The sequence below is a fragment of the Vespa mandarinia genome, chromosome 5 (genome assembly GCF_050613455.1).
Source record: "Vespa mandarinia isolate Hongniang chromosome 5, ASM5061345v1, whole genome shotgun sequence".
Classification (NCBI taxonomy): Eukaryota; Metazoa; Arthropoda; class Insecta; order Hymenoptera; family Vespidae; genus Vespa; species Vespa mandarinia.
The window spans coordinates 4,995,001-5,019,613 of NC_140814.1; the positions used below are offsets into that span (position 1 = coordinate 4,995,001).

Genomic DNA, 24,613 nt, shown 5'->3' on the forward strand with positions numbered 1-24,613 from the left:
CCCTTATACTCTTTACTATGAATCATTGGATCTCTATTCGCAAAGTCAATAAATTGGAAACACCGATCGAATAGTTCCCTAGAGAGCTAGTTCATTGTATGTACGTTCTCATAAATAATTCCTAGAGAGAGAGAGAGAGAGAGAGAGAAAGTGGCACATCGTTTACGTCGCTGGAAGTCTTCGAAAAGTTTCGACTAGTGGTTACAGACTGTTAGAGATATAAAAGGAGAAAGAGAAAGATGGTAAATGGTGAGTGAGTTCGTAAAGATTAAGAGGGAAAGCTTTGCGAAAAAGCTTTAACGCGGATTTTCACAAATCTCACTTTTTCCTTGTTTTCTCATACTTCCTGACTCTCTCTCTCTCTCTCCCTCTCTCCCTCTCTCCCTCTCTCTTTTGATCTGTCCTAACATATCGTAACGCGACATATTCGCAGATTAGTTTCAAACAAAAAAAAAAAAAAAGAAAAAAAACAAATAAATCATCCCTCTATATCTTCATGGTTTCTTTAATCGAGAGTAAATAATTACGTACTCGTATATTGATAAAACAAATAACAAAACTTAATTACAAATACTCGTAACGATATACATAAGCGGAGTTGTGAACAAAGGGAAAAAGAAAAAAAGAAAAAAAAGAAAGAAAAAGAAAAAAACTTCGAGTTTTTTTTTCTTTTTTTTTTTCTGATTTCGCATATCGAATCAAACACCTTTAAATCTACGTATTCAATTTATTTACGTTCACATCCAATCGATTTGATTTTTAAACAATTTTTATACAATATCCACTAGTTTCACGTCATTCATATCTTTTTTTTTTATCAAATAAAATTTAATAATCTATTATTCGATCCAACTAGATATATCATATGATACTTACAAAATTTTATTAACTCTATATATATATATATATATATATATATATATATATAAAGTTAATAAAATTCTAAGATAACCGACGAACGATTTAAATTTTCTAAAATATTTTCGAAACAATACGATTTGTTTAATGAAAATTACATTCAATTTCATACTTTCACAAATGAAAATGATTATCGTCGGAAACGTATATCTCGTACATATGTATTTATCCAAATAGTATCCATGTAATATAAATATATACTTATATATTGTAAAAAGTTCGAAGGTCAATCGTCCTGAGAATATCTATCTAGTCACTTAGTCAATCTCGTTCACTATTCTAAAGCTCTCTAGACTAATTTCAAAGCAATTGCAAATTTCCGCGAGCCGAAGAGCCGTACGAGTTATACAGAATGAGAGAGAGAGAGAGAGAGAGAGAGAGAGAGAGAGTTATACAGAATGGCTTAGTTTTAACGCTCGCTCAACTCGCTCTCATCTCTACTAGTTTCTCCTCTCAACACACCTTGAGCTCATTTCATTGTTGTTGAGTATAACGATGGTATCGAATCTGACAACTTTGTTCTAAAAACAACAACGGTATCGTTGTCGATGAAGCAACAATTACCTAACTGTCTAACTATAAAAGGATGCTCTTTTGAAAATATGCAAATTCAGCCTGGGGATAAATTAATTAAAATTCATAGAAACATTTTCACGTTTATAAATTAAACGTAACGTGTGACAATTGTAAATAATGTAAAATAAGTATTGTAAGATGAATAAAAAGTTAATAAATTATTTCGATCGAAACAATTTATCGTTTCTTAACGAAGAAATTCTTATACTTTTGATATTCAATATAACGATAATTAAAACTATTAACGATAACGAAATAATCGATATGAAAGAAAAACGATTGAAATTAAAAATACGCGATTGATAATTTCTTGATAATATTACATTGTCAGTTGGTATGACAATGTTTCATTAAGTTTCAAGTGACTTGAACGATGAATCTTACACGATATTAAAAATGATATAATCGATAATTATTCATCAGTTGATAATATTACGAGAAATTTTGCGATATATCACGTTTTAACATTGTTCATAATAATTGCGATTGCTTGAATGAAAGGCAAATTGATAATTCGTAAAAAAAAAAAAAAATTTTGTCAAAATATTTTTACGATTAAATGTTAAATATAAACATTATGGTTTACATTATGTGGATGAACGAAATAATCCGTGGTTACCCACAAACGCATATCTTTGGAAAACCGCTCGAATTACGGATGCAAATGTAAGATTTCAAGAGTCTGCTTAGCTTTGGAAAATCTTTGATCGTAGAAAAAGAAAAGGAGAGAAAACGTGATAGAGATAGAGATAGAGAAAGAGAAAGAGAGAGAGAGAGAGAGAGAGATACATCGTTGATCAAACACGAACCACGTTCCCGTCGGTGTATGTACTTACTTCAAAAGACGTAATCCTGTCTGCTTCCTGTCGTGAACACGTTCGCTCGATAACAGAGTTATTTAGTGTAAATAGAACCACACGGTACCAAACGGAATTTAATATGACAAAAAAAGAAGAAGAAGAAGAAGAAAACAAAACAAAAAAAGCAAGATTTATAAAAAAAATTTAATTTAATTTCGATCATCGTTAAAATACTACTTATTATTCTAAACTATACTTTCCCGAAAGCTTAGATATTTCATTCATTAAAACTAATTCAAATCTATTTGAAGAATTTACAGACAAATGCGCGTCCAATCGACATAGTAAACACATAGATTGTATCACATACACACATAACGTATTTATGTATTATATACATGTAAGTACGTATTAGTCAAGCTTTTTTAACGTTTGAATTTTACGAATCAAATTAAGTAACTCTTTTATCATTGCTACTTGTAGTAGTACGACGACGATATTCTTTAAAAAAAAGAAATAGAATGGAGAAATGGATTTTATTTCCATTGTAATTGTAAATTATAAATCGTCTAATGTGTTTCACGTATATTCATAAAAAAAAAAAAAAACATTCTATTTATCGTATCTCTATTATAAACACGATATCGAAACTTTTCAAGATTTAAACAAAATCATTAGTTTCATTATTATACGCAATGATTTTTATTATATGCAATAAGTGTTTTATTCCTTTATATTCTCTCTCTCTCTCTCTCTCTCTCTCTCTCTCTCTCTCTCTCTCTCTCTCTCTCTCTCTCTCTCCTGCATAGATACTATCAACTACATGATATATTATTAATTATTATGTTTCTAATAATAGTCTAATATATATATATATCTTCTATGAAGATAATAAATTAGAAACGAAGTTATTTCATAATGATAGAAAATTAACGTGGATTACATCGACGAAATGCGTTACTATATAATATCTAAATGTAACGATAAGTAATACGTGTGCTATAACCAAACTGTGGCTTTTCAAAGTGGTCTGCTTTATCGTTCCGGAACGTTCCTACGTAATCTCGTTTATCGGAAATTCGAAATTAGTTGCGGTTACGGTGATTTGAAGAATGCAGATTCGTACGATGACAAAAACGATTTTCCGATTGTCGGTAATAAACGAACGAACGAACGAACGAACGAACGAACGAACGAACGAATGAACGACGTGACATTTCGATTTTTCCCCGATTTTGTTTGTCTACTTTTCAAAAATTCTTCCCGAAAACATTCTAATCTTGTTACGAAAAATTTTTCTGCGAATGATAAAAAAGAAAGAAAGGAAGAGAAAAAAAAAAGAAAAGAAAAGAAAAGAAAAGTAAAAGAAAAGAGGAATGCTTTTTCAAACAGATGTATTTTATAATTTCGTGAACGCAATTTTGTTCTATATACGACTGGGAAACATCCTTTCCCTATATCACTCTTTTTTTTTTTTTTTTTTTTCTTTTCTTGTCTTTCTCTCTCGCGGATTTGAGATGAAAATAATGTTCTGTTCTCGCACCCGGTTCATCGTTAAGCTGCTCCATTGAACTTAATTGCTACTAATTCCCTTTTTCTGCTTGATGTTTCTCTGTCTCTCTCTGTCTCTGTCTCTGTCTCTCTCTTTCTATCTGTCTCTTCCTTTTAATTGTTTATTCAAAAGAATAAATTTTAATTTAATGCGAAATGTTATAAAAGATTTTTAACATATTGTGCTAGAATACGATAGAAATAAGAAATAAGAAAAAGAACGTAACTTTTAACTACGTATCATCATCAAAACTCGTAAGGCTGCATTAACCTATTTTCTATCATTACCTATTTTCAGAATTGTTATTGAGATGTAACCGCGGGAATATATTAAAGCGAATAAAACAATACGGACATAATCGTGCTACGAGACGAATACGTTTTAAAAAATATTATGCAAACATGAGGAGATAAAAAGAAACAACTGTAACATTCCACAGGTTTGATATCACTTATCCATGTACTTTTCTATACTTGAAAATTCCAACAATAATAATAACAGAAGTTTATATGTGTGTTACAAATGTACATTATTGTAAAAGCAATGATCTTCTTTACAAAGGAAAAATATGTATGCATATAACGCGTTATCGCAATTAAACTATTGATATTTCGTGTAATTATATTTGCCTTTAATAGTTTTGTGTATGTATGTATGTATGTATGTATGTATATATGTTACATAAAGAAAAGCATGATATCAATATTATTTAGTTATTGTATATTATAAGTTCCCGAATAATATTCATATGTTGTAAGATGAAAGGATTTTAAATTGTCTATGTTCAATTTATTAATATTATTGTTTTATTATATATGTGTTCTATTTTTTTTACGAGAAATAAACAATTATTATTTAAAAGAAATCATCCTTGAATATCACAAATATTTAAATATTATTTAAATCAAAGAAATAAAGAAGAGATAGAGAAAGAAAGAGAGAGAGAGAGAGAGAGAGAGAGAGAGAGAAAGAGAGAGAGAGAGAGAGAGAAAGAGAAAGATAGAAAGAGATACAGAAAGGTATTACTAAAGATTAGCTTTTCTGTATAAATCCAATAGAGTTTCAAATAATTAACATAAAGTAAATAATTTAAATTTATCATACATTCGAAAAGAGCAAAACCATCGAGATAATATTATTACGGGTAACGTAGTTTAGATTCATAATACAGGTATGATATCTCATCTTTATTCTCGCGTGCAATTCTTAGAAAATAAGAGAAAGAAAATATCGCGCTCTACTTTACGCGAAAGAATGGAAAAATGAAAAACATTTTTGCTATCGGCGAAAAACTTATTACACGTGGCAGAATTCTCTTGGAAAAATTTCCTTCGGTGAATTATTTTTGAGATTGAGATTGAGAAAGAGTGAGAACGAGAACGAGAGCGAGAGCGAGAAAAAGAGAGAGTACATATATATATATATATATATATATATATATATATATATATATATACATCATATTATATATTTTATATATATATATATATATATTTCTTATATTTATTACAACACGCTCTTATCTATCGCACAGGTACGTGCAATAAGTCTTGCATCTTGTGTTGGATCTCGGATTACATGCGCTTTAAAAATGTTATTTCGTTGTAAAGAACAGAACGATATTACGTTTGGGCGAAAGTAAGAATATTTTCAGAGATTGCACGAACGACCAGGCGACACCCAATGGCGTCGTCCATAACGTAGTAAGACTCTACGTAGGAACACATACGAGTTACCTAACGAATTTAACTTTCTTCTTACGTTCCGTGACTGTGCAATTTGCATTTACTTAATTAAATTTTCCCATTCAAGCGGAAACGTGCTACCACGATCGACCATCTTTTACAAAACATATAAATATATATATATATATATATATATATATATATATATATATATATATGTACCGTGTGACATTGGACAGAACTATGTATGTATGTATGTAAATACGTGTTACGAAAAAATATCACGTCTCAATTTCTGGAAATATGGAGAATGTTGTTATCGAAAATACCACAATGTGATTAAAAATGCGAATTAACACCAATCGAGATTTTTCACGCTACCATGCCGATGTAAACATTTTCGTGAGATAAACAAGCATGTAATGTCGGCATGTAAAACAGTTCTATGCAATTCTTGAATCGATCGATCGATCGATCGGATCGATCCGAATCGTTTATCGAATTTTCAGAATGCTTTTAACCTTTTCACCGAAATACGAAAGTTTTAATAGTAGTTAGTAATATATTTCTTTTCTTTTTTTTTTTCCCTTCTTTTTTCTTTTTGTATATGACCTCTTCGATTGTTAGAATTTCTTTTTTCTCTTTTACTCCATATCTATTACCAACGTTTTTTTTTTTATCTTTACACTTGTTCGCTCGTATACGAGGCCACGATCGAATAAGCCGACTATCTTTTATCCGACTAATATCACCTAAAGAAAAAGGAAGGAAGGATCAAGGAAACCGCTTTTAATGCTTCTGTTTACCGTTCGTGGCTTTTGAAAGAAACGTAACTCACGTCTCGAGTAAGGAAATATATGAGAACGTGCAGCACACACGCTTATAGATACCATACGTCGCACCTACACACGTATGTACGTGCGGAACTTTTCATTTTTTTTTTCTTTCTTTCTTTCTTTCTTTCTTTCTTTCTTTCTTTTTTCCTTTTATTTATTTGCGTCTCTCGTCCTTCGATATCAGCGAATCGATCTTCACAGGCCAAAGCATAGTCCAATCCGTTCTCTCTATCCCTCCCTCACCCTCTCCCCCCACTCTCTCTTCCCTTAACCCCCTCCCCACCTCCACCCGTCGCTCAACCATCCTCAGTCCACTACTCGGATCCACTTTATTTCCATTCCCGTGTGCTCGTTCCATACCCTTTTCTCCTTCCCAAGCCACCCTTCCCCCTCCTCATCCCATCCCGCCCCATCCCCTCTCACATTTATTGCTAAACTTCCCTTACCACCAGCATTTTTCGATTCTTACTCTGCAGATTTTGCGCTTTATAGTTTACGATTGTATCGATAAAATGTCAGGAACGGCGTAACGCGTGATTGCCGTTCTGGATTATGGTCAATGAACATGGGAATCGAACGATTTCGAATAGGTATATATTGTTATCAGTTTATCAGAGAATAATCTTATGAAAAGTTTCTTAGATAAGGAAAAAAGGAAGAAAGAGAAATGAAAAGAAAAAATTCTACGAATCGTTCCAATTTCTTTTTGGATATAGTATAGATATCGATTGAACCTTATCTTCTATTTTGGTTTTCATTTTTATCAAGAAGAAAAAAAAAAAAAAAAAAAAAAAAAGGCGTTCACGTAATTTTACCATATAACAGATAATAGAACTTAGATGATTTTTTTTTTTTCTTTTTTTTCTTTCTAATTAAAATACAATAATGATAATGATTCGATGTAAGGGTATTCTTTATCTCTAACAATGATATCGAGAATTTAGAATTGATAATTGTTGTTATTGTTGTTGTTGGCAAATGGAATAATTTTACGATGGCTCATCTTTGAATATGAAATTATCCAAAATTCAACTAGTAAACGAAGTTTTAATCAAAGAGAAACAAGAAAGGCAAGTTATAATGGTATATAATACGGGAGGCATATTTCAAATGCTTCGTTAGACTTTGCTATAGGCTATGTTCCTTAGAGCAACTAGAGGAATTGAAAGGCTCTTACACAGTTAGTACTGCAATACATTCTCGACGAAAATTCGTGCTCCTGGAACGATGTGCCACGAGGAACGACATATGGTACGACATTATCCGGCTTAGGTTAAAACATATTTCTCGTGGGACAAGTACACGAATAATCTTTGCCTTTCGACCTTTATCTCATTTTATAATTTTACTTTCTCTCTCTCTCTCTCTCTCTCTCTCTCTCTCTCTCTCTCTCTCTGCATTTGTCTGATATTTTCTTTAAAATTTTTACCTATTAATGTTTATCCTTTCTCTGTCTCTCTCTCTTTGTCTCTCTCTTTCGTTGAGTTGCGATTAATGTTTTTTTTTCAGTTACTATTTTCTGCACGCGCAATATATTTCTAAGTCGTCTAATCTAATAATGATTCGAGTCTAATGGGAATACACAATGATACCATGAAGGGGGAAAGCTTCTAAACTTTACGATGCAAAGCCTTACGAGCTTCATCTCATTTACATACTTACCATCTATTGCACCTCTTAAACCCTTGCCTCTCTCGTACCCCTCATTACTAATCCCTCCCGCCTCCGATCACATACAAAAAACCAAACCATGCTATCTTATACCTGTGTAATATTATATCCATATCTATATATCTATATACCATTCGTGATTTTCTTCGCTGATACAATTTTCCGACTAGGGTGTTCAATCATAAATATAGACAGGAATATCGATCGGATTGCTTTGAGTTTGACGTTAAAGCTTTGCTTTACTACGAAATGAAATTTCTGTGACTGAAACTTTCTCTATATGTGTAGATATATGTATGTAAAATGTTGAATGAATAATGAATAAATTGAATAGATCTGAGATATGTGTTTCTTCATTAAAAGAATAGAAAAGATGAAACAAAAAGAAGAAAGTTCAAACACAAAATTGTGTCCCTTTATATTGAACACTCTCACGGTTCCTTATTATTTTATTTTATTTTATTTTTATTTTTATTTTTATTTATTTCTTTTTTTTTTCTTTCTATCCGCGTAACTTGCCTCACGAAAAATCGTTTCCATACTAATAACCTAATTCTTTTTATAAACGAACAATAACAATAAAATTAGGATCAACAGCACGAGCTTATAGTTATCTCACGAAGAAGTCTGGCTTTACCGAGTAATGGAATAAACCGCGTCGGCTTTTACGCATAGCAACGTGCAAGAGCGTTTATTCCAACTGGAGCGGAATTCTGTATGCATGAATAAATGGAACAATAAGGTGTTTTGATGTCTAACTTACGTTTGGTAATATCTTCTTCTTCTCTCTCTCTCACTCTCACTCTAGTACCGCACTTTGCATCGAAGTAGTCAAAAGGAAATTCTAGTTATGTATTTATGTTACAGAGAATACCCATGTGAGAAAATGCCATCTGACATTAGTTTAGCAGCGTAATTATGGACGGTGAGGTCCCTCTTTAATCGCTTCTAATCAGGCTTATAACAATTAAAACTTTGCTCACCTCTGCCCGAGTTATCTACTTCATGTAGATAGGTATACACTCTCTTCTCAAGATCGATTATTGTCCCCTTCGATGTGTACCATTCTTTAACGTATCGCCAGAACGTAATTAACTTTATTATTTGATCCTAATCATTTGTACTCTTGATTGGAACAATGACATGACAAATAATAATAGCAATTAAAAAATAATAATAAAAAAAAAAAAAAAAGTAATCATCCTTCGTAATAATCAAAAGAGATATTATATGTTAACGTGATAAAATCTCGATTAAATCACGATTTTCTAACAGAAGTTATATAGCTATTAAAGATCTTTTGACATCGACGAAATCCAACGACACATCTCTAGTCTTGAAGTAGGTATTACGTGACTTGAAACAACTTAACAAAATGCAAGCTTATACGATCAATCATGTTTCAAGAGAATCCCCATCTTCCTACCCCCTCCCCACACCCCTTAACAAAATATTGTCCTAAGTAAACGGAACCTATCGTTTAAATCACTTTCGAAACATCAATTACTCTTTTTCTCACAACGTTCACTACTACGAAACATATTATATACTTTTTTCTTTTCTCTCTCTCTCTCTCTCTCTTTTCTTTTTATTTTTTCTTTTTTTTTCCTCTCATTTTTCTTTATCATCGAACACGAGATCGTTCCTTTCTTCTTCTTTCTTCTTTCTTTCTTTCTTTCTTTCGTTCTTTCGTTCTTTCTTTCGTTCTTTCTTTCTTTCTTTTCAATCGAATATAGAAAATTATTGAAATACTTTAACAGAATAAAAACCATTCGATTGATATCGAAATAAGTCAACATCTGAATTTTTCAATTGGTTATAAAAATTACTTTGGATTTTTTTTCCATTAAACGCGAGACACATGGCGTTTTAACGTTCGTTGAGAATAGGGAGAAGTTTTTTTTTTTTTCTTTTTTTTCTTTTCGACAATGTTCGCCGGGTGTGAACTCAAACTGAGACGGTCTGTTTTGAGTGCGATAAGAGATATCCACTCGGATTTCCTCTACCATAAGGCTAACCTTTCCGGCGTCGATATTGCTATCGAACAATGAGCCACGGAATTGTTCGTGCAAACCCTTTCTCTCTCTCTCTCTCTCTCTCTCTTTCTCTCTCCCTTTCTCTCTCTCTCTCTCTCCCTTTCTCTCTCTCTCTTTCTCTTGTCCTTTCACGAATGGGATTGCGGGTATCAGCTTTGCGACCGACAATAGAAATCATCGAATCGAGATGGCCGCGATAATGTGCAATTATTTGCACCGGGGGTTATCGTGAGTGGCCTAAAATTTTTGCAGGATTATAACAATCCTTGGATGTACAAAGATGTACAAGCAAGCACGCGCGTATTTTTTGTTCTACCACTTTGCTAAAAAAAAAAAAAAAACCAATTAACTCTCTACTTAATTACTTGGAAAATACTAGGGAGAAAAAAAAGAAAGAAAAGAAAAAAAAAGAAAAAAAAAATTAAAACTTTAGAAAGTTATAAGTCGAGTGGTTTGAACTTCTCTCTTATCTCTCTGAACGAGTTGCCCACTTTCCCTCCCCTCCCCGCCCCACCCCACCATTATCATACTATTAATTAGTTTGTTGACAGGTGTTTCTCGTAAAAGTTAACGAGAAAAAAAAAAATTGAACGGTGAAAATCGTGCCCGTTGTTAACTACTAATATTCATTTGGAAATCCTTGTCACACTGATGAGAAGAAAACGTGTAAAAGCATACTTAACGACGCCGAAGAGGACCACCTGTTACGTTACGTTATGCTCGTACTTTACACACGAGTTCCCTTTTCTCTTTTTCTTTTTTCTTTTCTTTTTTATTTTTTTTTCTTTGTTTTTTCTTTTCTTTTTTCCGTTTTTCATTTTTTTCGTTTTGAATCCTTCTACCTCTCTTATAAGTTAAAGAGAGAGAGAGAGAGAGAGAGAGAGGAGAGAGAGAGAGAGAGAGAAAACAAAAAAGGAATTATAAGTACACATAATCAGTTATAACAAGTAATTTCTAATAATCTGAAGTACGTAATAAAGTAGCATGGTATAGTAATCTTATCGACTACATATAAGTATATACGAAGCTTTAATGAAAATTAAAAAAAAAAAAAAAAAAAAAAAAAAAAAAAAAAAGTACAGAATTCGATAAATAAGATTTAACGAGTTGTTTGGATTTATAAAGTTTCACGATCATTCCATCAAATTCTCATTGCAATTTGCAACAAGAAAATATCATAATTATACGAGCTAAACGAAAGAAGTATCTCATCAACGATTATATATTTAAAATGATATTTCTTAATGATCAACGTTTACAAACGAATAATTAACGAATATTATAAACACTAACAAAAGTCTTGCATTTATACAGGGATCGTACGTAATTACGTTTCTTCTATCTCGTTATGTAAGTTAAGAATGCGATCAGTCGAAGTGCCAAGTCCTTCTGATCCTTTAATTCTTCGCACTCTAATTTTCTTTTGTACTACAAACGAACGTTCAAAACTCCGAACAAAATGAATTTTTCTTCCTTTCCCTTTGCTCTCATCTAGATTATCTCTCGCGTTGTTCTTTTAACGTCCTTCTTGTCTTTGCACTTCTTTTCTTTTTTCTTTTTTTTTTTTTTTTTATTTTTCTTTCCTTCTCTTTTTCCCTCTGACATCCTAAACCAAAACTTAAACATCCCGGATTCGCAGGAAAATATTTTATGAAATATTTTAACGAGAGTACACCCATGTTTACTATTCGTTAACGAGATATGAAGGAATAAGAATAAAATAAGAAAAGGAAAAAAAAAAAAAAGGAAAAGAAAAGAAAAGAAAAGAAAAAAAAATGGATAATATACGTAAAATATCCAACGTATGTAAATATGTATATATTGAAATATACTTCTTTATTTCGAAGATTACAAATGTCAAACAGTTAACACCCTTAGTAACCTTGGAACATCGTCGACTTAAAAAAAAAAAAAAAAAAAAAACGCTAATGGCAGGAAAACGTGAAGAATTATAAATAAATCTTGTAATTGAACGGAAGGAAAGAAAACAAGAAAAATGAAAAAAAGAAAGAAAGAAAGAAGAGAAAGAAAGGAGATACGATACTTATTTACCAGAAATGAGTAAACACTAAGGGAAGCTTATTTGTATGACGGAAAATAAAATCTGCGGTCTAGGATGAATTTCTTTTTCTCTTTCTCTTTCTTTCCATTTATCCACTTTTCTCAATCTTTTCTCTTTTCTCTTTACGCGTTTCTCTTGTACGTGCAAGTTTACGATCTGAAATCCTTCTAAATCTTTAAAGCCCTTTCGAGAAGAAGGGCGAGTCGACGACTTTGGCATCCTTAACTTCGACGAGATATGATCGTACGGCTGTAAGAATAAAGTCGAATTATGGATCGAACGAATAAATCTTAAATTTGATGGATCGATCGATCTATCGTCCGAGAATACGGTGAATTGAATGATTCTTTTACTTTCAGTTTACGACATTTTTCAATAACATCGTCGTACAATGAAAATATTTTTCATCTCTTCATTCGTATATACGATAGTGACATAAATATATATATAAACGCATACGTAAATGAAATTTGTTATAGACGACATCGAAGAAGAAGAAGAAGAAGAAGAAAAAAAAAGAAAACCAAGAAAAAAAAAAAAAAAGAAAAAATGCATAGCAAACGTTATTTCATTTACTTTTTATATTTATTTGTTTTTTTTTCTTTTTTCTTTTTTTTTTTTTTTTTTTGATAAATACGCAAAGAATAATAGCGAAGTTTTGCGTGTCAAAGTTAAATTAGCGCTTAACGGAGAAATGCGAGAGCCCATGTAATTTGGTATCGAATGCAGTGAAGCGGTGAATGGATGAATGTAGTAGGATAAATAATTAATCGACGTGCACAAATGACGTTGATACGTAAATAGATACATAGATACATACATACATACATCCGTACATACATACATATATACATATCGATTGCATGAGCCTAGACTATCTGCAATTATAGTACACACTCTATCGTTCGATTAATTATTTATTAATCTCACTCATCGACTTCGTGGAAATGTAATGTTATTATTATTAGATTGAAGATGTAGGAAGATCCATTTCATAAATCACGTCCGTCGGTTGGGAAGACTGATCGACGAGTCAAGTGAGCAATCCATGAAGCTTGTTGAGGGTAACTACGATATCGTAATTTAATCCGAAACATTGGATATATAAATGGAGCCTGAGAAATGAGCTTTCGTCTCTTTTATTTCACGAGAGAAAAGGGATTGGAAATAAAAAAGGGACGTCACAAAAGTGACGCAAAGGAGACACAATGGCTATTATTTAAAGATAACAGAGAGATGAGCCAAGAATAAAAGTTGTAAATGATTTTTTTTTTTTTTTTTTTTTTTTTTGGATACAATCGAGATCTCGATCACGGTTTATTTTCTCAAAAACTTAGACGAAGCACAAACTTTAATACTTTTTTTTTTTTTTTTTTTTTTTTTTTTCTTTTAAGAATTCACTGTGGAACTTTCGAAAGAGGAAGTAGAGATCGATAGTTCGCCTAGTAAGAGAAATCGTGAAATAAATAAGGATTAATAGATCCTTCTACTAATAGGTGGTTGGAACCTTGCCACTATCTACTTTCTCGGTTTCCAAAGAACTTTCAATCTTGTCGAATAGCCTCACTCTTGAAGATCTACAAGGATGATCAGCCTATATCCTTTAGTCGTGTTTTATTCCTTATAGCGTAAAGAAAAGGAAATATAGAATTTGAATTTTTGACCGATCGTAAAAAAATCTATACGATATATGCATAATATTTTTCATATAATTTATTAATTCTCTCTCTCTCTCTCTCTCTCTCTCTCTCTTTCTCTCCCCCCATTCTCTCTCCCTCGTCTTTTCGTTATAACAATAAAACTATAAAACATATTTTAATATCGGCAACTTTCACGATGCTCATCAAGTTTTTATCGTTTATCGTAAATATCGGAAAAATCGTTTGACTTTTAATAGGATCTTCCCGAGGAATTAAAATGCAATAGATTAGTAGTAGAGGTTGACGACACAGAGAAAATAGAAGACACGGTATCTATAATGATCAATTTATATGAAGGCTGTTAGAACCATACGCGTCCAACAAACTGTCCTGTATCACTCGAGCTGTATTCCGTCGATCACCGCGTTGTCTCCCATGGATAACGAGCATCGCTAGGGAATTTTCATGCAAATTATGATACGACGTAATGACTGGGAGGAGCGTGTTCGCATCGTCAAATCAATGGGCATTAATTGAAATAGAAGCAAACCTAAACCGGTAACATCCTTCACCCGAAGGAGCATACCGACGACTTCTGCATTATTAATGCAACGTATTAAGGATTATGATATTTAAAGGAGAAAATTATTCAGACAGGAATTATGAAAGACAATGATAAAAATGAGAATTAAATGAATTCAAACGAGCACAATTTGATCTTAGAATGAAAATAATCGTGAATATTTAATCGTTGAATTTTTGAATATAAAAAACAGGTATATACGTATGCATTAGGTCAGTCGTGCGCATTAGTATAGCATGTATGTATGTAGCAAAATGCGCACGAACTTTTGGACTGACCGATATATACATATATATATATGTACGATCTATAAGAACGACAATAATCATCTTCATGGAAAAACAAAATCGTAAATACGAAAAGTCTTTTCCTTTTGTAAAAATTGATCAACTTAATATTTTCTCTGCTTCATACGTAAGTTTCTTCTTCAATTTCTTTCATATTTTCTTTATTTTCTCGCTCTCTCTCTCTCTCTCTCTCTCTCTCTCTCTCTCTCTCTCTCTCTCTCTTTCAATAATTTCCGCGAAAATCTAGATAAGTTGTTATAGCGTCTACGACCTTACAGCTTTATCATTATGCTTTCTAAAACAGACAGACACGTTGGCAATATTACCGAGCGTATTTACGTAGACATTTTATGCGAGACATTTTTTATTAATGCTATAACGAATTTTAAAATAATCATACTGATTACAACTAGCATGATTATCTATCTTAACTATGATGGAAGAAAATGTTAAATTATCTTAGATATTCCATCGGCATGGAATACGTAAGATCTCTCGAAGAATGGAAGAAAGAGAGAGAGAGAGAGGCAGGAAGGAAGGGAGAAAAAAAAAAGAAGAGGGTCAAAAGAAAGAAACGAAATCCACTATGACCCAAAAACGATCAAGATTTACGGTAGGAAGTAGCTGTGGATTAAGTAGAAAATTGCCGATGATTCACACGATCGTAAAGATTTTCAGGGGGAAAAGTTTAGATTAGTTTTCTCCGTGACTTGAATTATGATCCGGTTAATAATTTAGATCATAATTCTCGATCGATTTTGTACTTACTTAATTTTTTAAGCAATAGAAACAAAAAGTGAGAGGGGGGGGAGGAGAGAGAGAGAGAGAGGGAGAAAGAGAGAGATGGAGAAAGAAAGTTGTAGATATCGTAACTTCATTTCGATAAAATTAATAATCGGAGTTCGGAAACGTTCAGAAATGTTCATCTCAATGTTTTAACAATCAAGACTTCCAAAAATCGTTGGAATTTAATAGAATCGCACGAGATGGAAGCTCATAGTTATAGGTCAGAGTAATGAAAAGCGCTTCGAGGCGCGCGGATCGATTCGATCTGGAAACGGGCCGGATGAAACGAGTTTCATTAAGGGGGATTAATGAACTCGACTCGCTGCAAGAGTTTAATTACGAAGGACCACAGAAAAAAAGATTTGGCGCCCTGATACCAAGTCCAGTCTGTGAAATTGGAAAAGCATTTTTTTCCTCTTACCTTTGATAAGAGAACGCAACGCACGTGATGAATAAATATGAAGTAACGTCGAACATATTGCGTTTATACATATAAGAGATAAAAATGTCTCATGTACATCTACATTCACATCAATTATATTATTCGCCGAAAGAGAGAGATTATCGATTTTCTTTATATAATACATATAGGTATATGTATGCGTAGATATATATATATATATATATATATACACATAAATTATCGATGTATATGCGTATATAAATCAAATCGATATTTATCACAGACCGACAGTGGATATTAAATAATTTAATAGATAAAATATAACTTTATTCTCGATCATAGATGCCTATACTTCGATATCAACTATCTTGATCCACATGAAAATTATCTTTCAGATAGCAGACGAGATTTACGGCGTAACTTTGCCCTATACTGAGTGAGATTGAAGGCAACCAACTCTATTCTCCTTCTCTCTCTCTCTTTCCCTCTCTCTCTCTCTTTCTTTCTCCGTTGCTACAAAGCAAATTCAACATACACCCAAATGTTTTTCAAAGCCATCGCATCGGGGTGGCCAATCTGAAACTAGTTTTTTCCCTGGGATTAAAGGACTCTTTTGAAACGCGTGGGATCCCGGCCAGTAACCTTTCTTTCTGTAAGAAGCGAAAGTACCATCATTTGACAAGCTAAAAATCCCAAATCTAAAGAAGATTACATTACTGAATCGAAGAAACATCCAAAATGTTTCTCTTAATCTCATAGAATGTATTCCCATTAAAGACGTAATTAACTCGATTAATTTTATTAAAAGAATCTCATAATGAAAATAACATAAACACGCAATTCGTTCATTTAAATCCAATGTTACGTAGTATTATGAAATATATTCTAACGTCGAGCCAACAAATTCAATTGCTTTACATATGATAGCATATATTAAAATTTTTAAAATCAAATGTCACAAATATTGAAATCAAATTGACACGTGTCTAACGTGTTATTTTCAATGATTCGAGATGTTTTTCAAAAGGGAACATTTTTTTCTCACATTTTATCACTCAATCATACGCATATAGCGAATGTTTCATGAAATTTTATTTTTCTAAAAAAGATTCTCAGAAGCTATCGAATTGTCGAAGAATCGCAAGAGCTTTCAGAATTTCGAAGATTCACCGTAGAAATCTAATTAGGTTGGCGATCGAGAGAGAAAAAGAGATAGCGAAAAAGAGAGAGAGAAAGAGAGAGAGAGAGAGAGAGAGACAATCGATGAAATAGAAAAAGAAAAAAAAAGAAAGAAAGAAAGAAAGAAGATGAGAGTAAACACAGTTGAAATATAATAATCTTAAAGCATAAGGACGACGAGTTATATTTAGAAGTAAAGGAAATGGAATGAATGCAGAAAGATCAAAGAGGTTAGTCTTCGTGAAAGCAACAAAATCAGAATAAATAGCGAAGGGAAAAGAAAATGGAATGAGTTATTTATGGTTGAAGCTAGGCAACTGCAAATTATCGTTGTCGATAGAAGAAAAAGAATGAAGAGGAAAGGTTGGCAACTTTTTCAATAATAATTTGTCGTGCTCTTTCTACTTTCTTTTTTCCCCTCGTCCAATAGAGTAGGATAGAATCACGAGGATGAAAGAATTCTCTCTTCCCCTTTTCTGTCCTTCCTTCAAGAGAGCGTCGCTTCAAGCTGACACGCTACGAATTTGCGCTGAGGGACGCGCAGTAAGGAACGAACATTACGTGGCGAAAAACTTCGATCGAGACTTTGATCGAAAGTACACTCGATCTTTTTCCCCAAAGTAAGCATTTTTTTTTTTTACGAACCCTAGGACCGAATATCCTTTTCCCGAGAGCACTAATACTTTTCATATGATATATATATATATATATATATAAGGAGATTATTTTCATCACACGTTTTTATCCATCGAACAAAATACTTCCATCGTCCCGATAATTATCAAAGTTGATGAAGTAAAAAAAAAAAAAAAAAAAAAGAAAAAAAAAGAAAAAAAAAAAGAAATAAAAAAAGAAGAAGAAAAAAGGGGAGAAATAAAATTAGCAAAAAAATTTCATTTATCAATCACTTATGTGTCACACGTCGATCAATACGTATGGTTTATAATACCCTTAATAATATATCTGAAATTAAATTTCTTCCAACTCACTCAACTATAATAACATATAAAAAAGAAAATATATATTTTTTTTGGGGGGGAGTAGAGGGAGGGAAGATAAATAAGGTAATATAACTTTAGCGCATAAAAAAACAAAAAAAATTTCATACAACCATATCTTCCACATGACTTTTCATATCGCTGAAATTATCTTTAAAATATTTCCCACTTATTCTTGGACACATTGTATATGCATATAAGCCATTTTCATAATCATCCGTTTAATTGGTGAAAACAAAGTAGACCATTATAAAATTAATCAATGATGAAATATGAAAGAGACCAGACCAACCTAATCGACAAGATAATTCGGGTAAAACACGAAAGACGTACGTATTTCCATCGCAAGATACATCCTTCAAGGCCTAACGTCATATATTATATTACATTATACCGAGGAAGACAAGAAATTAACTTAATCTACGTCAGGTTCGATCGTAATATCACATTGTCTCCGTGAAATTTAGTATCCCCATGTAGAATATCCTAAGTCATCCTTTCTTCGAACTACTGAGAATCTCGTCATTTCCTCTCCATCTCTCTCTCTCTCTCTCTCTCTTTCGCTCTCTCTCTCTCTCTCTCTCTTTCTCCTTTCCTATCTCTTCTCTGTAATAGCTAATAAGCATTTACGCGTTGCGGATATGGTCAATTAACAGAGAAAAGCTCGGTGTATTAACGCGAATCGCTAGTGCGTCATCTAATTATTCGATTTTGAAAATGCCGAGGACGGTTTCTCCAATTAGCAAATGGACTTTCTCGAGCAAATAGAATCTACAAAGTGGCAATCCTTCCATACTAATAGCATACTCGCTTCTCCCCTTCCGCCGCCCTCCACCTTCTCTCCTCTCTCTCTCTCTCTCTCTCTCTCTCTCTCTCTCTCTTTCTCTCACTCTTGTTCTCTCTATTTCTATGGATCGCGTGTTCAAGCGAGCCAGCGAGCATCGTAAATGTGCAAGAGATCGAACGTTACGCGTATAATTTCGTGCTAGTCAGATAAAGGGAGCGCACGCATCTGAAAATGAAGGTACACTAATGTTATGTATGTAAGTAACTACGTACGTACGTATGTATATATGTATATATATGTGTGTGTGTATATATATGTGTATGTGTATGTATGCACATACTCAAACGTTTGGTACGTTGCACGAAAATTTGTTTACGTGGCATGTGCAGTAAACAAACGTGCGATGTTTGCTTTGTTTCGCATTGCCGTTGGTGCCTGCATAATCTCGGACTCCTTTAAAAGATAGAAAGCATCTCCTTAAAATTCTTGGAATAATAGGTTAAAGGAAGGGACGTCCGGATTTAAAATCATTGGATGACTAGCAACGTTGTTTACGCTTGATGAAAGATAAGACTTTACCAAAGTTAAGTTAGATAGGAGTAAAGCCCGCTTAGAAAGGAGTTTAGGAAACTCCAAGAGTCAAGAGCTAAACAATGCCATTGAAATATTTCAAGCATCCGATTATAAAGCAAGGTAAAATAGATTCGTCTTGGTCATTTTCCAATAACACTAAGAGGATAGGATAATTAAATTGATAAAAAAAAAAAAAAAAACATCAAAAAAATTAATAAATAAATAAATTAAAAAAAAAAAAAACCAAGAAAAAAAAACAAAAAAAAATATCGATAAGATATCTTTTAAATTTATATCGACATCACTCGAATTTCTCTTCGAGCGTATCTCAAAACGTTCCGTCGTTTTTCTTTTCTATTCATCTTTATCTCTTTCTTTCTCTCTCTCTCTCTCTCTCTCTCTCTCTCTCTCTCTCTCTCTCTCATTTTATTTTTCTCTTCTTTTTATCTATCTGTCTGTCTGTCTCTCTCTTTCTCTCTATCTTTTCCTCTCGTATAATTCGGCACTCTACAGTCAAATACACGGTCAACTATAAAGCACTCCACGGTCCAAGAACCATCTCTTAATTTTATGGAGCTTAATCAGCGAACTTTCAAAACAAGGAAAAAAGTAGAAAAAAATTGATAAAGAGAGAGGGAGAGAGAAAGAGAGAGAGAGAGAGAAACAGAGAGGAAGGAAAAAAGAGAAAAAAAAGAAAATTACGAATGTGCGCACGTATACCTACACACATATATATATATATATATATATATATTTGTGCGATGTACTTTTTTCGTTTAGCAAACGTCGCCGCAAACATGTACGATATTATTACAACCAACATAGGTCCACGGATTCTAGTCATGTGCCATGGATTAATTAGCGGCATATCCGAGACGAGATGAAAAATTATCCTGCATTCATTTTTCCATTCCTCCGACTCCGACGAATTTTCTATTTCTATATTTGTTTACATTATTTTTCCCCTCTTCCAGGATCATTTCCCATATACCGTATTTTTTGAATTTCTTCAAACGCTCTTTGTTTATTTCTCATTTTAAATCTCTTCTTTTCTTTTTTTTCCTTTTTTTTTTTTTTTTTTTTTTTTTAACATTCGATCAATTTTAACGAGAAAACGTCAGGGTATAAGTAATATACGAGAGTAATTAGTACGCTTCGAGCATTACCACGGGTGGGGTAGACTTTAAGGATCTACGAACGTCAATGTTTCTCTTCGAGGAGGAATGAAAAGGACGAGGGAGAGATTGACTCGATTAAATACGTGCGTGTGCTTGTTGATATGAGTTAATGCTTGACGAGTAGAGAAAAGACTCGAGACTGGATCAAGCTATGATTGATAGGCAGGACGATGGGTATTAAAGCTCGTACTCAAAGATAACGAAGCGATGGATATATATAATCTTTTGTACAGTAGGAACACAGGTTTACATAATACCTTAATCAATGTGTAATAGTAGTAATAGTAGTAGTGGTGTAATATTAGTAGTAGCAGTAGTAGTAGTAGTAGTAATAATAGTAGTAGTAGTAGTAGTAGTAGTGTGGTAGTAATGGTAGTAATAATAAGAACGTACACGTATTTACATTTTGAATTTCAGGGTCAAATTAATATCTATTTTGTCATTAATTTAACTATTAAAATAATAGTTTCTTCAAACTCTTTTTGCACTTAAATCATGCATTGCCTTTTAATTCTATTTATGATATTTTAAAAATCAATTTAATGATACTTAATGATAGAAGATACGAGTATTCGCCGTTCAAAGGATTAATATGACTTATATACATAAACGCATATATATATATATATATAATTGCTTCGTAGATAGATTCGTACGTAGATATGCGTTTAATTTAAACGACGTTAAATTGCTCCTGATATTAAATGTAGACGCAATAACGCGTTTTCAAAATATTACGAAAAGCCGTGTAATAAGTATATATACATATATATATACACATGTATGTATATATATATATATACTTTTTTTTTTGCTCCCCCCCCATCCAATACTATCTTCTATCTATTTCTTTCCTTCTACATACTTACTCTCTCGAGGATTCTCGTGTAAACGTATAGACGCGGGGCTTCTTCCTCTTAAGCTTTGAAAGTTGTCCGAGAAATTTACGGTTATGCGGCCGGGTAACAAGGAGAGTACTATAAAAATAAATGTTCCTCTTACTATTTTATTTATAAGGAGCAAACAAACACGATCGATCAATATCTTCGTGGCAATACTAGTAAGAACAAATATAAAAAGGGATCTCGAAACACGTTAAACGGATCCATGAAATATAATAAAACACGTGGCCACGATAGAATGATTTTGCAATCGTCGAAACAGAATGAAGTTTCATTAATCCTGTCGCGTCAAACTCGTTCAATGTCGACGTGACTAAAAGAAGAAAGAAAGAAAGAAAGAAAGAAAGAAAGAAAGAAAGAAAGGAAAAAAAAAGAACAGAAAAAAAATTATATAAAAAAAAAAAAAAAAAAAAAAAAATTGAAAAAGAAAATAATAACGTGTTCTCATTCTCGCTGTCATTTTTGATTAACGCGCCGTTGCCATTCGAACGAACACATCCTCTCTCTTTCTCTCTCTCTCTCTCTCTCTCTCTCTCTCTCTCTCTCTCACACACACTCTCTCTCGTTCTATTACTCTTTATCTCTTTTCACTCTATCACTATCTCCATACTATCGACATACCTAACGACAGACGTCACGGATCTCGTTTTCACCCTGGCCGAGTAAAAGGACTCACGATCCGTCCTATTAGTTAGTCGGATGTCGGTTTGGAGAACGCGAACGACAAGCTTAATTAGCGTCATACCTCCTACCTACACACGCCTATGGATCGAGTTAAAGTGAAATACGTCGGAAGGTTCATTAACTAGCTCTAATGTAAATATTATACTTACGACGCAATATACCTAGAAAAGGTTTGTTTGAGGACGTACGAAAGGAAAAGAAAAACAAAAAAAAAAAAAAAACAGGAGAATAATAATAGATAAATAAATAAATAAATTAACACTAGAAATTACAAGATGTACTTATGCATATTGAAAAATAAAGTTTATCAAGATAATACGAGCTTACGATATCTTTCACACGATTACGAGATTTAATCGAAATTTTCGAGAATTCCATGAGATTTCAAGTAATTAAAAGTCCCCAAATCCAAACACCCTCCCATCTATCCCTTCGGTCTCATCCCTACGGTGATCTCATTCTTGTCACTTAACCGATGTTAACGTTTACATATGTCCAATGTACATATACGGCACAAAAACGAAATAGAAACCTTTCTTTTTCTTTTTTTTTTTTCAAAGATCACTTCAATAACACTGAAACTTTTTCTACGTATCAGATTAATTAATTATCTTAAATATTCGCACACTTTTATTAAATATATATATGTATGCATCTATTTATAATACGTATAAAAATTGACAGAGGAGAAGGAAAAAGAAAAAAAAAAAGAAAAAAGCACAAAACACAAAACAGAAAAAACAAAAAGAAAAACGAAAAAAGAAAATTTCGTCTGAAGATAGATAGATACGAGGATATAGAAAAAAGAAAATATGTGTTCATATTGTTCGATTGATGAATAGAAGAGTACGTTGATCGCTAAGTGTAGTCCTTACCGGCTCTCTCTCTCTCTCTCTCTCTCACTCTCTCTTTCTTTCTTTCTCTCTCTCTCTCTCACTCTCTCTCTCACTCTCTCTCTCTCTCTCTCTCTCTCTCTCTCTCTCTCTCTCTCTCTCTCTCTCTCTCTCTCTCTCTCTCTCAGTAACGTCGTCCACGAAGATTGGAAGCGGGAAGTTCCAAAGTTCGAGGACTCGTTCGATCGTCTGTTAACGAAATTCTTTTCTTTAAGGAAAACAAAAAACGACGAATTTTTGATCGAGAAGTATAGAAAAGATTTGTATGAACAATAATAATAATAATAGTAATAATAATGATAACAAATAATAATAATAATAATAATAATGATAATAATAATAACAATAATAATAATAATAATAATAATAACAACAATGATAGTAATAACAATAATAATAATAATAATAATAATAAGATAGTAAGAAGGAAACACCTCGTAGTATCTCGTCGTCCGTACGAGATGAGATCAAGTAAATAAACATGCGTACGATTGCGTCTCGGGGCGCGGACTGAGCGACTGGGAGAACTCGTCTTTGCTTGTACCACCTCTTCCACCACCACTACCACCACCACCCACTACTACTACTACCCCACTACCACCACCACCACCACCACCACCACCATCATCGTCGTCGTCCCTCTCTCGTCGTTATCCTCTACGAAGCATCCCTTCCTCTCTCTCACTCTCTCTCTCTCTCCCTCTCTCACTCGTCGATCCTCCTCATACCCTCGCGCGAAGCTTCGACGCCTTCCGCGCACCCCCCTCTGCTCTCCAACGCGCCACATCCTACTTCCACTCACCCTCTCTTTTTCTCCTTTCCCCTCTTTAAAACTCTCACCCGTTCTCTCTCTTCTCTCTTCTCTCTCTCTCTCTCTCTCTTCTCTCTCTCTCTCGCTCTCTCTCTGCCGTTTCCAGTTACCCGTCCGTCATCAGCGCCAACGCCCTTGCGCACTGCAAAGGTCCCCCGCGAAAAAGCGACGGACGTTCTCTCGTTCGTCCTTCGACGTCTTCTCCAGGATTCTGTTCTCCTTCTTCTTCTATACTTCCTCTTTTTCATTCTCTTTTTATTTATGATACTGTTGACATTTTTCTTTGGTTTTCTTTTTCTCTTTTTCTTTTTCTTCTTTCTTTTTTTCTTTTTTTTTTTTTTTTTTTTTTTTACGTTATTATTTTTTCCCCTTTCCAAAAGAAAATCTTTTTTCTCTTCCCTTTTTCTTTTTCTTTTTCACCACTTTTCACTTCTTCTACGACTCCTCCCTTCCCAGAAATTTATTTCGTCGGATTTTGTTGTGATCATCCAAATCGATGTTTTCTTTTCTTATTAATGACATTATTTATTAAGCTCTCGTTGTATGTTACCGTATATTTATTATGGTAATTCATTCGAGCAAAACTTTTCAATATAATCATATCCAATTTAGAATTCAGAATTAATCACGACGATCGATTCGCATTATCATTTTTCATCGTTCTTATTTATTATTACGATTTATATCTAAACAGATGATCTATCGTTATTATCGCTATTAAAACGTTTATAAGGATTTTTACCCTTCGTTCTCGTGGGATTATTACGTTATTT

General features: G+C 33.0%; 1 long non-coding RNA gene across 2 annotated transcripts in view; it reads right to left on the reverse strand.

The window, feature by feature from the left end:
- LOC118441614 (uncharacterized) overlaps positions 1-23,580 on the reverse strand; it is a 70,097-nt gene extending 46,517 nt beyond the window's left edge. For both annotated transcript variants that reach the window (XR_014982184.1, XR_014982185.1), the window contains exons 1-2: positions 23,464-23,580; positions 21,420-21,527 (exon numbers count right to left, since the gene is read on the reverse strand). This is a non-coding gene — a long non-coding RNA (uncharacterized LOC118441614). The remainder of the gene's footprint in view (positions 1-21,419; positions 21,528-23,463) is intronic.
- Positions 23,581-24,613: the final 1,033 nt, after the last annotated feature.